Genomic DNA, 10,074 nt, shown 5'->3' with positions numbered 1-10,074 from the left:
TTCATTAAAAGCACAGTTAAATCAAACATAAATATCAGCACCTTCAGCTGAGCGCGATTAATGTCCTTGCATACACCAGCCTCTTAACTGGACAGACGGATAAGGGTAAGTAGCCAACTTCCTTCCGAATACTCAAACCATCACAGTTTCGCACCTATTTAGGAAATGGTTCTCGACATATTTATCTCTGAAGCATCAAGTAAATCTTCATAACAGCAACGTGTAAGTGCGATGAAGCACAGCCGGTGACGATCTGAGAGCCATTCGTGCTTATTTACTGTTTTGCGTGCATCTGTCGTTAGGTGTCAGCGGTGCGTGCGCCTGAAAGCAGACTACGAATAAGTTTTACATTATTATTTTAATTTGATTATTGTTATTATAATTGTTGTAGGCAAAAACAATGTTGTTGTATTACTATTATTATTCAGTATTTGTTAGTTTGCAGGTTTACTTTTGTTAATATCTAATATCATTTATTCGTTATCGTTTATATCCTTTTTTATTGTGGATATTTTGAGTGGCAACCGCACTGATGGCTCTTGGCATTTCAACAACAACAAAAATTAAAATTTTAACAAAGCTTAGCTGACTGTGACAATAATTATTTTCATTATTATTTAAAAATTTACAAATAAATACGTTGAGTTCTGGCACCGAATCGCATGGATATGCTGGTGATTTTCAAATAAAACCTCATTAAAATCGAGCAAAACATGAAAAAACGCAATAAAAATAATAATGAATAAATTTAACTAAAAATAACAGAAGACCGACAAGGGAGATGAAAAAGCGCTGGCGAAAGTGATAAAACGCAGGTTTGAAAGCCACACATGAATTTGAGGCTTCACCGATGTACATGGTTAGGTTTAGGATAGATGGTATGTAAAGCAAGTGCTCAGTCTCCGATTTGTTAAATGGCTTTAGGCAGTAATTCTGCATGGCAAATGACAACTCATTAAGCTTTGACAATGACTCTAACGACAAATAATGCATTTGCAACTAATGCTACTATTTTCTGAATGCATTTAGACATATTAAATTAATTAATCAATTTATTTAACAACAAAAAAGTCATTTCAAAGTGGGCTATATTACACAAAATGTAATATAATTTTAACACTCATAATATAATACATCGTAATATATATTTTTTATCACACTTATATACCAAATGTAACATTTTACAATGGCCTAACAAAAAAATTAATGTAGATCAGATTCGAGAATATGAAAGTTATTCGATTAAGCGGGGTGAGAGTTTTTAATAAAACGAATTTTCATTAATTTTCAAAGAAGTACTACATGACGTGACAGTTGGAATTATGGTTAACGCGGTACTCATAAACAATTTGAGGTTTGCCGATGATACAATGCCTACTGCCGATTCACTAGAGGACTTACAGAATCTTTCAGACTCTGCTGCATTGAAGTGCAGAAAATACAGCTTAAAATTAAATTGCAGTAAAACCCAATATATGGTGGTGAGCTAACGACCTATTTCTGGAGGAAGACGACAGTATTTGGATCACCCATACAAAGAACCGAGAAGTACAACAATTTATCAGGATGAAAAACTTGCTTTGTTCCTGGGAGCTATCGTTCCCGCTCAGCACAAGAATGCTGCGATGTTACATTTACTTAAATTGGAACATGGTGTTAAGGAACTCGCTGTGACCTGATTTGGAAAAAGGAAATATTTTCTAAGTACATCTAGGTATATCAAAAAGTTATTCTAATATAAATGGTTGATAACAGTGTATCAAACAGTGTCTCTTTGTTAACTTCGTAACAATCTTAGGTTAATTCGGTTCTGTTGAGCTCTAATCTGCAACCCGGGCAACAATGGGTCAAATTTGAATTTTTTAAGTTCCAAAGGGTTAATAAAAAGCTCTTATTTTAAGAGGAACGAATTTTCAGTCTTTTAAAGAGTTCAGTCGAATTATTTTCCTGTCTTATCCAGCAGAAAGAGTTTTCAAATATTCTTTATATAAATGTCAAAATCAACGTGAAGTCGAGTAATATAAAGTTTTGTCTTCTGTGGATTTGCGGAGTTGCAGAACTTTCCATAAAAAAGATAAAATGAGTGTTAAAAGAGAGGTATTGTACATGTGAGACGCTGTTTGCAGCGTAGAAATATAATGATTTTGGATAAAAATCTTGCAGTTAGTATTTGCCCATCAGGAATCGCACTGCCATGGATTTCCAACAAGAATCAATGGAAACTTTTGATAAAAACGATGAACAGGAAATTGTCGGCGGAAGTGCTGAACCCGATACGGAGGAAGAATTATTTTTGAAAATATTGATTGAGAGCGTAAAACCAAAAAGGATTTAATGCAAATTTTGGCATCTCTTTTTTTTATGGAAGCATATTTAAATTTTTTGAAATAAACAAGTTCAACAAATAACATTAATTTTCAAATCAAACAAACTTTACTGCTTTTACATTATTTTCATTGTCGCGGATATTATATCCGAAGTAAACCTTAATTAAATCAAATTTTTTAGGTTAATCACCATTGCTGTGTTGTACAACGGTTTTCAGTGTGAACATCGTGATGTTGGTTGTTCTACTTTAGTTCATTTATTAACCTTCTATGTATCTACAAATTAGTATATACTGTTAGTATATCTTAGTTTGTTTAAGTTCATACATATGTATACAGGATAATTCAACTTTAATAGAAGGTTTAAGATACTCATGTAGTAGGAAGTATAAAAGAAGTATCCGAAGTTTTTTATCATTGGTTTGCGGATTTTCTTTATTGAAAATTTATTTTAATAAAATTTATGTCGACCATTATTATTTATGACTTTTTGCCATTTTAGAGTGGTATCATAATTTAATCGGTTTAGGACTTCTGTAGTTTATTGGTCAATAACTTGGCTAAGTGATTTTCTGCTGTTCTTTGGTCGGCCAATTTTTTACCCTTAACAGATTATTACGCAGAGCGAAACAAGTGGTAGTCAGGTGGTGTAAGGACCGGGCTGTTAGGTGGACTATATAGCCTGGGTGCTTTTTTAGACTGTTTCATTCAAATGGTTAAATCCAAGCAGAAGAGGCCTACATTTTTTGCCAGACTGGAGCAGCTCGTAGAAGATAATTTGCTTTCAAACAAATTTTTTATTGCCCGTAACGAAAAATGGTTTGATTTTGGTTTCATTTTTGCAGTGTTTTACTGCCGATAAATATGACAATCAAATTTCTTTGCGTCAAATTATGTGGTACTGAAACATCGAGAGTCTTTGGGTGGCCTGCTCTTTTAAAGTGATTCTAAACAGTCATGCGGTTGATTTTTAATGCTTTTACTCTCTCCTATAGTCTGCAAGTCGGTTTTGCTGCACTCTTGCAAATTATTAGTGACAAAAAATCGGGAATACTTTTTATATCACCCAATATGTAGTATTCTTTTAAACTCTGTCATTCCTTAAAGTAGTGTATGGACAAATAATTTTCCGCAAATTACGCAGTCGAATAAAGGATATTTTAATTTCAAGAAAATTAATTTCACTAAACTTTATTGAAGCTTTCATATGCTTTATAAGAATAGTCAATTCCTCTCCATAGACAGATATCAGACTTTTTTCTTTATATGGTTTAATGGTTTATGCGTTGTTCCCTGCACTTTCTTTTATAAAGCACAGCTTGATATAACACATCACTCAATAAGTCTTATGGCTAACTAAAAAAACAAAGTTTTTCTACCAAAAATCGATTTTACTCATCAATCTCCTTTAAGGGTCATACAATCATCCAAACGGTTCCCTTACTTCTCGATGCCGTGCTTGTAGAAGGATTTGTCTTTTACCTCAAAATAGGCTTCAGTTTCAGCAATTACTTCTTCATTTGAGATGAATTTCTTACCGGCGAGCATTTTTTTGAGATCAGCGAATAGCCAGTAGTCGCTGGGGGCCAGATCTGGACTATACGGTGGATGAGGAACCAATTCGAAGTGTACCATCGTTTTTATTAACTTGTGACACGGTGCATTGTCTTGGTGAAACAAAATTTTTTCTTCGCCATATGCGGTAGTTTTTTCACAATTTCTGATTTCAAACGATCCAATAATGTAGTTGTAGTTATTATTGATGGTTTTTCCCTTTTTGAGATAGTCAATGAAGATTATACCATGTTGATTCTAAAATACTGAAACCATAACCTTCCCAGCTGAGTGTTGCGCCTCGGACGTGGTTCATCGGCTGCAGTCCACTCAGATGATGATCGTTTTGATTCCGCAGTGAATAATGGAGAGCCGCAGAATCTATTTGATGCGTTTATAGCTGTTTTGGAGAAAAATAAAAATAACGGTTATAATATTAAATTTAATTTTATTAATTTATTAATTTTAATTTATGTGTTTGGTATACCATAAAAGTAAAATAATGTGGTTTTACCAGAATACCAAAAGAAAACTTGCGTATTTGTGTTAGATTAAAAACATGTCACGGGCCCCACAAACATCAACTGTGGGCCGCATGTGGCCTGTAGCTGTGCTTTAGACAGCTCTGATATAGATAATCGAAAATAGTATCTCTGTGTAAAAACTTAATAAATTAAATAGAGAGATTTACTGCCAGATTCACCGGATTGCTGCAAATTTATGATATAATAGGTCTTAGTAGATCAATACCCCCACATTGAAAGCTAGTTCAATCTGAAACAAGATATTATATTTGCAGAAATAATGGTCATTTTACAACAAGGTGCAAAGTTGTGAATTGGACCAATGTAAAACAGATTGGAATTGAAGAACTTTCATTATTTGCTGTAGTGTTTTGACAGTGGAACAACAGCACATAAGTGTAATGTTAAGCTTTTATTTCATGAGTTTTAAGAATATGAATATGTGCCTTTATGAAAATAATACTCTGTTTCTTAAGTCCACAAGCTATGGGATGGAAGTGGATTTTGAGTGTTAAACGAAATGATGGCGTGGTTATGCATTTTTAAGTCCTTTTTTAAGATATGTTTTCCTTACATCATAATTATTGTCTGCATTGTGTACATGATAAGAACGGCACTCAGTACATAATTTTTAAATTACTTATTATGGTGGCGTAGAGTCTCTTTATATCTAAGAATGTTTCCTTTTATTAATTGTTTTTTCTTAACACCAAAAAATCTTTTTTCAAACTCTTTCAAAGTCAAAGTCTTTTCTTGACTTTGTATTGTCAAAATAAGAGAAATTAATTGTAGCAAATCTGTGATATAATCAGTACAATGCCCTTCAATATTACTAGCCAATAAAGATGGTGAATCTGTATGATTTAATATTCAGTGTTCACAGTGATTTACTTGTTAATCATTCAGTTCATTTCAAGCAAAAAATGCTTTTTAATTTTGGTTTTCCAGTTTTGCATATAACCAGAACAATAAAAATCAAAATATTTGTCATTCAGCAGAGTTACTTGATTGCTTATCAGCATTGAATCACAAATAAATTTGATTTATAACGCCCTATAATGCATTCCCCTAGCAGATCCGTTGAAGAAAAATAAAATTTGGTGCCAACTTATCGCTATTTTAAGCTTGAAAGTGAGTGAAACATTGACAGTTTTATTCATGCGATCTTGATTGGTTTGATTGATTAACAAATTTTATTTATCAATTTATTGTGGTGCCATTAATCTATTTGTATTCCGGAGCATTGATTACAATTACGTGTACAGATTCGCGACTGTGGTAATATTTCATGGAACTTCACATGCGTTAATGTGCTAGTTAGTTGAGCCACTTTTAACACTTATTTGTTTGATGATATTATTGTTTAACTTTTTGTTATATTTCTAAGCCCAATATATATGTATATATTTTTTGACACTTTTTTTTAACGCACCTATACATTTTGAAAAGGTGAGTACGCAATCTTTCTAACTTTTTAGAAGCTTTTTTCGATCGATACTTTGATTTTTACAAGTGTATTACTTAAGTGAGAAATAACTCTTTCCTTGCCGTGATTGATTCGAGGTCAGTACTAAATTTTTAGCGAGAAATTTCCTGTGAATTACTGCAAAAAATGTGAGATTATAAGATATAAGATACAAAGATATTCATTCAAAAGATATAATTTTAAACAAGAGTATTCTTTTCTAGATAAGTCTACAGAGTTATTGAAAAGAGTTTTAGAGAGAGTCCGTTTGAACAACTCTGGATCCCTTTAAAATGGCCACTCAATAGAAGAACAAACATTAAACTTTATGAAATAATTATCAGACTCAGTAAATATGGTTCAGCCCCACGATTTTTAATTTTATTTCATTTATTAATTTTTTTTTAATTTTAATTTCAAATTATTTCTCTCGTTGAAATAGGTGCAGATGGGATATAGTAACTCAACGGTATTAATTTTATAATCCAATTTGTTTTTAGATTTTTAGATGTACAAAAGATTGAAGGCAAATATTTTAATTAATCTTTCGTGTGCCTACGTCAAGTTTCTAAATGGTTTCGAATAAATTTTTATTCGGGATCGTACATTGGTGTGGCTTGTAGCGACATCTGGTGTTGTAAGCATTCAGAAGAGTAGCAGTCTTGATGGACTGCTTGGCTGATTCTAAATAATTTGGTTTTTGCTTCTCTAGTGTTGGAACTATGTGTTGCCGATATAAATTGCTTTTATTAATGCGATTATCTCTTTCAACATTTCTAGTAATTTAAGTATAATCTAAATAAGTATTCTGGTAACTTCATGTAAGACATGTTCAAAATCTTTGTCGGATTGTCTAGTGATAATACTCAATTTGCTAACATTATCCATACAAGATCTGCGGAATGAACTCCATTTTGTTCGTGCTGTAGTGACTAATTGATTCGGTCTTGGATTTTATTATGTTTATTTTTTGTTCTTAATATTTTTTTTACAATCTACATATATACCATATAATAATAAATTAATTGTGGATTCAACTAAAATTAACGCGCTCCACTACACTCGCTAAGTACATTTTTACTTATATTATATATTATAATTTATGATAGTTTGGTAAAGTATTGTTTGAACGGAGAAGCTAAGCTCTCTGGTCTTCCAACATTCTTAGTCTCATCTAGTGGGTAAATGTGATAAATGTGACTCAATCTTGTAGCAACCAATACATATGTTGATTTTATTTTAAAGATAACTTGTTTTTTCGACTTGTATATGTTTTTTATGTAACCGAGTAACATTAAGAGGAATCATTCTCACTTAGGAGAGAAGGACTGCAGTAAGTAAGTAAGTAAATATGTTTTTTGTTAATTTTTTATTTACATACATACCGATAAATACCGGACCTCAGTACAATTTCAATTGCATTTTCGTCAAGATTTATTGAAAGACTGTTTTCTGACCTTTTAGTATATGCGTTATAAACAGGCGTTTCGGTACTTATTTTTTATTTCTAGCGTTACAGGTGTTTATGAAATTAATCAGCTTATCGTCCGAGATTGAATTGTTGGAGGTAAAGGTACCATACATTTTGGGGTATATTTATCCAAAACACTTCCCTGTAAAACACTTGCCTTTCTAGAGTATATTTTTGGTGTTTCGTCTTTAATTTGAATATAAATCTATGTATTACTCAATTTAATTTAATAATGAAAAACTTTCTGCAGTACTCTATTACATATTTGGTCTATATTTAAACATATAACAGATCAACATTTTTCAAAAGTATCGGAAACCTACTAACTTAAGTGGTGGTTAGCTTACGCAGAAATACCGGTTTTGTTGGAGAAACCAAAGTGATACGCAGAAATAAACCCATTTTTTGTAGTTATTTAAATTGAATACTATATCACTGTTTACTCATAACAGTAAAACTGTTATATATATGATTGTGATATTTGGAAATCTGTATTTGTAACGAGGCATTATTATTTTGTCCGAGAATCCGATAAAGTTGATAAGCTCTTTTTAATTTTGGATCAAGATAATAATTCTCATTCATGCCTTAACAAACATTGTTTTCGTTTTTGTTTATAAAAGAGTTTACAGATTGTTTCTTGTTTCTGCAGATAATTTAAAAGTTTCTTATTCTATCTACCACATTTCATATAAGCTGGGAATAGCTAAGTTCTATTGCTGCATCTTTAAAGAAACAGATCCTCAGTATGAGCTAAATAAAATCACATATTCACTTTATGTCCGTATATGATAGTCGAATGATAACTTCGAGTTTGTCTGCTCGATCTATGGTGATGTTTGTTTTATATGGAGGGCTGGCGCCCAGTCTATTGCGAACTATTTTCTTCACATGAGACTTCTATTGTTTAGACTGTTTTTAACCTCAATATTCGTTTTGATTCGACTAGATCGACAGACCTTATCCATGGCTAAGACACCGCTTGCATTAATTCCAGAAAAATTATATATAACAAAGTATACACATACCAAAACAAGGCTGGAAATACTCTTCGCTAATTTCTCATTTCAGTTCGAAGTACAAACTTATTTTTTATTTATAATTATTTCTTATTATTTTTATATCTATTTCCAATGTGATATTCAAAATTTAACGTAATACTATTGTCAAGATATAAATTTTCTTTTAATTTTTCAAATTAAAATTGTCATTTAAGATTTCTAAATGTTGTTGTTGTGGTGGTTTGAGTAAGTGCAATTGTTCACTTTCACTCTTTTATGGTTGGGGGGCTTATCCCTGCCCTACACTTAGTTTTAACTATGCTAGAATTATTATCATTTATTTATCTTTTAACTGATGACGGATCGTAGATCAGCGAACCGTAGATTCCTGTGCGTTCTGACGTGGACTTAAGATTTGTTAGGGCGGAGTTGGGCAACGTATCGACTTTTGTGAATAATTTTAGGGCTCTGTTCTTGATATATTTTTTCCCTGAGTCGATCCTCCGATCTCTATGCATATCTGTTGTTCTGATATACCAAGGAATCTTAGTCTATTTAAAGCCAGATTTTGTGCTATCTATAATTGCTTTATGGCAGTATTTGAGGCTTTGCTGTATGTTACACAACCGTACTTTAGGAGATGTAGAAGTTTAGAGCAATTATTCCGTTTGCATTTCATATGTTTATACCAAATAAGTCGTTTGTCAAAAGTGATGTTTTAAATATTAAAGTACTCCTGTACTAAAGAAAGCGTTTTTGCAACAGAAAATTCATAATAGAAGCAATGCGGGAAACATATATTTCATCTTTTGTCTTGTCACTATTCTGCAAGTGTTACTAATCTCCCTCCAACTGTTTCGAAAAACTGTCAAACAAGTGATCATCATACAATTACATAAAAATGCAATACTTTTAAACGAAAACTTCATGTGCTGACTGTTTGTCTAACTTTACTCATGAAGCGAGCACTTCAAACTTTTAATTTTTCTCAACTTCAGTTTTGCAATTTATCCACAGTTTTTCTTGCTTCTGATTCGAATCGCATCTTTGCTCATAAAACTGTCAAAACTACTGTTTGACATTGACGGATGGCGTTCGTTGCGGTAGTACAGTGTCATTCACTACAACCACAATATCACCAACTACCAATGCTAGTTAGTAGTATTAATCCACTGGTATGTAGTGACTATCGAAGCTGTATGTACTCCATTGGTGTGTTGTTCCGTTCTTCCGTTGTTCCCAATAACATTATTGTTGGATTTATTGGCTTGAGGGTTCATCTGTTGCCTACTTTTTTTCCATGGCAACTTTAAATTTCAAATGCTTTTGCATTAATTCCATTCAGTACGTTCAGAAGAGTCATGAATGTCACATATCATGTTGATATTGAATGATTATTTTTTTGTTTGAATTTTTTTTTATTTTTTGACAGTATTCTGCATTTTACTATAGTTTCTTACACAGTCAAGTTTTTTTTATTTTATTCCGTTTTTACGAATACTGTACTGATGCCGAAGGAATGTCATTTGACAATGCTGTGCCTGTGTACATATATAGATATCTCTATATGAAGTGCACATGATGCATGGATTCGATTGAATTTTGATTGACAATATCGCAAAACGTTTAAAGTATCTGTTTCCGATTTCACGATGAAGTCTTCCTTTTCCACACTTTTTATTTTGTGTGTATATTTCACTCCATGCCTCACTGTTTTCATGTGTTCTTCTTA

This window comes from Teleopsis dalmanni, chromosome X (genome assembly GCF_002237135.1).
Source record: "Teleopsis dalmanni isolate 2A chromosome X, ASM223713v2, whole genome shotgun sequence".
In the NCBI taxonomy this organism is placed as follows: domain Eukaryota; kingdom Metazoa; phylum Arthropoda; class Insecta; order Diptera; family Diopsidae; genus Teleopsis; species Teleopsis dalmanni.
Note: the sequence above shows the minus strand (reverse complement) of the source record.